Below are 5,760 nucleotides of genomic sequence, written 5' to 3'. Positions count from 1 at the left end.
AATAGATGCCAGAAGCACCCCCTCCACTGTGACAACCAAAAATACCTCGAGACATTGCCAAGTATCCCTCAGGGGATAAAAGTGTCCCCAGTCGAGAGCCACTGATTTAAAAATTCTTCACATGATAGAAAGCTAAGAATGAGTTGACTTTGAACATGAATTCCGAGGACAGTCAGGAAATCAACTCTGATGGACCATAAGGTGCGTATTAAAAGATGTCAACAATTATGTTAAATAAATGCCTGAAAACAGCAACCTGAGTCAGAAAACAGGCAGGAATAGGGTAAGTCAGGCAGCCAGGCTCGTTGGCTGAACGCACTACAGAACCAGTGCCGTGGGCATGGCCATGACCACACTCACATACGGGGCACCCCAGCTGACGTAGCATGCTCCCCTGCTGGAACAAGCCCCCTGGCATGCTGCGGCTGGCAGTGCACCAGGGAAAGGATACTGATGGACCGAAAGAAAGGGTTCTCCCCCACCATCCTCCTTTGTAACTATCTCTGGATTCAAAGTCGGCTGCAAGTTCACCTGATTGTCAAGTGCACGTCACATGGCTGAGCCCTTCCTAAGATTGTGACTAGGGTCTCCGATTTTATGTTTCTACAGTGGAAGAAAAGCGAAGGACAGATGTCTACCACAGGTTATTTTTTTACCAGAGACAATAGACAATATTAACCCTTAGAGGAAGGGAAGGAGATAATCAATCATTTTTGCAAGAAGCAACATTAAAGAACTTCTCATTCCTACTCTGATAAACACTGAAGGCAGCTGAGAAGAGCTAAGAGGGCCGCTGCATTGGAATACTGGGTGGTCTGTTCCCCGTATACACGAGCCTGCTAGAGACGGGGAGATGTCAGCACTTAAATGGAGAGTGGGTTCACTCCTTGCGCGTGAGGCTGAAGGGAGAGGGGTGGTGGGCAAGACTCTTGCAGAATGATTTCAGATGCTCCAGCATCCCCCTGAAGCCCTCATTCCCACCATTTCAGCCAACATTGTGCTTTCCCTCCACTTCCTCCTTTCACTGTTGGGCAATCTCAATTGTCCAAGTGCTCTTAAAACAGAGTGACTACATTTCAGGCATGCGTGATGAATATCCAAGCAGTCTTCAAAGGAATGTAGATTTTTCTCTCATCTACATGTTCCAGGAAGAAGTTTACAGCCCAATTTCCTATCCTCTTCAGAGGACAGAATCAAGACCTGGAGAATTGAAACTGCCATCCACTGTGATCTACTAGATGAAGGCTTATCCAGAAGGAATACATCAAAGCATGCATTTCCTATTTCTGCATAAGTTCTGAAAAAATGTGTTAGCTTTATAATCAGTGACTTCAAGTAAGTTACACCTTGAATTACACAAAAGACCCGACCTTGCAAAAGTCCTTCCCTTTCTGCCATTGCTGTCCTTCCCTCTCTTCGGTTTCTGCTGTACAGATTATCCCTATCTGTGGCTAGTGATTCAAAGACAAACCTAAACTGTGAAATTGGTCATAAAGAATAGTTAGTGCTTCCTTTCTTCTGCTTATTGATGCAGAGAGCCCTTTCTCTGGATAGAAATTTCCCTTCCTGTGACAACCAAAAGGTCCTTTTGACTTATTCCATTGAGTATGTCCCCTAAAGTGTTGAGGTTGGCTCTTTGGTCCAGCTTCCCAAAAAAGCAGTCACCTCCCATTAAAAGAAAAAAAAGGAAGGGAGGAATAATGGAAATAATGAGTTAATCTAGAAATAGCAAAGGACTGATCCTACCAGTTAGCTGTAGGAGATAGAGGCTTATTTCTCCTTTCCTCTAGCAAAGAAATCGATATATATTTGGTTGAGCCAACAAAGCTGCATGCTATTTTTTCCAAATGATTTTTCTCTGCTTTTAAATCAATTCTTTGAATGGATTAGGAGGAGAAAGAAAGAAAGATGCCTTGTATTGGGGAGGAAAACTTTTGCTTTCTTCCCTCCTAGGTTCTTTGGCTGGCCTAATAATTGAATTGACATAAGAGAGATTAACAGGAGAAAACAAAAAAAGCAAAACAAGTTTTGATTTGTACATCTAGGAACCCATAGAAATGTAAGAGTCAAAGAAGTGACAAAAGCAGGCAGCTTTTATACCTTTTGGACAAAGAAACAATCAATCTGTGAATAGTTGATCAGACAAAGAGGTTTGGGCTGAGGTAACAAATTAATGAAATAACAAGGTTGGTTTATATAACCTACTTGGCCCTGAATTCCCTATCTCTGAACATAAGGATGACTTCTGCTCTCCAGGTGCAAGGAGGATAGCCCTCACATGGGGAATTTACTTCTAGCTTTCAGGGGAACAGAGGAAGGTCAGAATGTCCTTCTTGCACTGGCTATTACTCACATAACTTTAATTCAAAATAATTACTATGCCAAAGTGGCATATTATGAGGCGCCTGCCCTGGATCCCATCATTTTAATACAGGTTTGGTTTTAAGTCTCAAAAACAATGAACCAGCTGATTGAACATTTCTTTCTTCCAGGTAGGTTTAAGGAGCAAGTATATAGATTACTTAGGGTACTTTCAGCAGCAAGTAAAAGAAACCCCACCCCAAGCTGACTTAAGTGGGGAAAATTTGGTTCTTTCACATAAAAAGAAATCCCAAGATAGTATGGGCCTCAGAGTTATTTGATTTAGAAAGTCAAGGGCCCGGGTTCTGTTGTTCCTCCAGTCCACCAAGCCTAGAATAGTTTCATTTTCAAGATGGTAGCAAGGTAGCAGTTCAAGGTGAATGACATAGCTGTGACATAATCCAGACGTAAAGAGTATGTCTCCCTGTAGCCTTCCCGATGATGTGAAGACACTTTTCCTAGGTGTTCCTCAAGATAATTTTATTTCTTAATATTTAGAATTGAATTGCATGCCTTCTCTGGACCCCTAGGCTAGTGGTTCACAAATCAGACAATAATATCATCGTGCGTTTTGGGTTGTCACAACGACTGGATGACTCTTAATATTTAGCAGGAAATATTTAGACTGCTAAATGTCCAATGATACATAAACAGCGCTGCACAAAAAATGAATGGTACCACCCAAAATGTCAAGAGACTTTGAGAAACACTGCCCTTAACCTAATCAGGTATTCTTTGGACCAGAGAATGCTTTTAGTTTTCCCTTAGGCATTTGCCTGCAGAGAGGAAGGGTGGATACTGAACAAAATAAAAAAGGATTTTCCTGTTAAGAGGAAAGAAATTGTCAGTGGATGCTGGCTAGGCATCCAATAATGTTTGCTGTATTATCTGATCCTGAGACAAATGTCATTTATTCACTTACTATTGTATTGATATGTTTCACATTTTAAAAAGTCTGTGTAGGACTCCTAGAGACTTAGAAGACCAATTAAGAAGCTGTTGCAATAACCTGGGTTGGAAATGACATGACTTTGAATTAAGGCGGTAGTAAAGGAGATGGAGAGAAGTGAATGGGCTCTAGAGCTATTTTGGACAGAAATCAATAGGTCTTGGAAAGTTACTAGATTTAAAGTGTTCAGGATAATGTTTTGGTTTATGGAAGTCTGAAGCCATCCACTAAATCTCAGTCACTCATATTCATTGAAAAACGGCATCCAACTTACCATTCTATTCTCCACCAATATGCATGCCCTCCTTCCTGATGACATCAATAACCACACAGTATATTAAATGCCTTGGCCTTTTATTTGCTACTTTCAGTGCCTTGGCCCTCTATATGTTACTTTTGCACTTCCAATTTTCTTGTCTTTCTTGGCTCCTTTTAAATTCATTCATATGCTTATAACCTACATCTTATTACCAAGAGCTGGACCACTTTCAAAATCAAAATTCCACATTTTTCTATATTTTTATAGTTTACTCTCCTTTTGAAATCTTGGTTCTAAAACTTATTCAATTCTGCCATCCTCCAATCTTGTTATTTCACCTCTCTTTCACTGTCCAATATGCCTCATCCAATATCATCATTTTTTTCTTTACCTAAATAAGATTCAATGGTCTATTATTAAAATTAAACCTTAGCATACAAATTTAGCTCATTTGTACCTGTCTACAGTCATGGTTAAATTAAAATCTCTACATGTTTTTTGGCCAAAGTAGACAATGAAAAATAGTGCCACCTTGCTTCTGTGTTTAATTCTAATTACTATGAGGCCTTAATCTCATTAATAACATTAGATCTCAATGGCTTCTGAATTGGATGAGTGGCACCATCTTCTGAAATAATGCACACAGAAGAAAGAGGAAATAGAGGGATGAAGAATTAAAATTTCAACATGTTGATTTTCATGTGTCTTTGGGACATCTACATAAAACTATTCCTTAGGGGCTTGTATAGTGTGTTAAAGTTAGGTCCAAAAGAGAGATAGAAGTTGGAAAAAAAGTAGTTTGGGGAGTTGTTATGTAGGGCTTGTGTGAAAGCCATATGAGTGAATGAGATCATCCAGAGAGCCTAGAGCCCTAGAGGAAGCTTTCTTGACTTGATGGCTACCCTTTTAGTTTGGCTCCAGAAATTGTTCATTCTGCAGCAGATATTTATTAAGCAATTACCACCTTCTAATCACTCTTCTAGGTACTTGGAATATATTGGCTAAATAAGCTGGACTTCATTGAGTCTACATTCAAGTTAGGAGAAATGGAAAAAAATAAACATAATAAATCAGTAAATTATACTGAATAGCAGGTGATACGTGTCAGGCCAAAAAAAAAAAAATGTAGACTGGGAAAAGGAAATGAACAATGTGGTGGTAAAGGGTAGAAATAGGCTACACCATTAAATAAGATGGTAAAGACAGCATTGGGAAAATGAGATGTAAACCAATACTTGAAGGAAAAAAGTGAGGGAGTTATTTAGGTGGATATGTGGTGCAAGACTGTCCCAAGCAGAGGGAGCAGACACACAAAGGCATCAAGGTTGGAGTATCCCTGGAGTGTTTGCTGAACAGAAAGAGGCTGGTGTGGCTGGAAAGGAGAGAGCAATGAGGTGAAGTTTCCAAGTGGAGGGAAGGCAGATCATGTAGGACTCTGTGACACTGAAAGAGCTTAAGCTTTTGCTAGGGAGGACTATTCCAGAGTTTTGAGTAGAGGTGTCAGAAGATCTAATTCACATTTTTAAGTGAATTTCTTTGGCTACTGTGTTGAGAATAAGTTTTAGGGCAGCAAGGGTGGAAAATGGGAGACCAGTTGGCAAGTGAGGGCAGAAATCCTAGAGAGAGATGATGATGGCCTGGGTGGTATCCATGTGGAGGATGAGAATCATTGAGATTCTGAGTATATTTTGGAGACAGAGGCAACTTTTAACAAATTGGGCAGAGTGCAAGAGAAAGAGAGGAATAAGGATAACATTCAGGTGTTTGGCCTTGCACGTTATAGCCTGAGTAAATGGAAAGATAGGGTTGTCATCAACTGAAATGGGGAAGGCTAGAGGAATTTTAGTGCAAAGATCAGAAGTTCAATTTTGGCCATTCTAATTTTGAGATAAGTCTTAACATCCAAAGAATGATATGGAATAGACAGTAACATATTTAATTATAGATGGAATCTGTAACATAGGGGTTGTTGGTATGTAGATAATGTTTAAACCACAGGACTGCTTTGCCTCATAGTTGCAGAAAATAATAACCATCCTATGAAATGCCAGATCTTGAGTGCACTGTTTAGCCTGTGATCTCTTCAAAGTAGGAAAGAAAGGATACAGATTTGGGAAGGTTGCTGAGTGTAGCAAAATTGATTCCAATCTCAGTTAATGCCAAACTCCTACTTTAAGGGAGACATAGCAGG

Source organism: Neomonachus schauinslandi, chromosome 1 (genome assembly GCF_002201575.2).
Source record: "Neomonachus schauinslandi chromosome 1, ASM220157v2, whole genome shotgun sequence".
In the NCBI taxonomy this organism is placed as follows: Eukaryota; Metazoa; Chordata; class Mammalia; order Carnivora; family Phocidae; genus Neomonachus; species Neomonachus schauinslandi.
The sequence above is the reverse complement of the archived record's forward strand: the minus strand, read 5'-3'. Positions refer to the sequence as shown.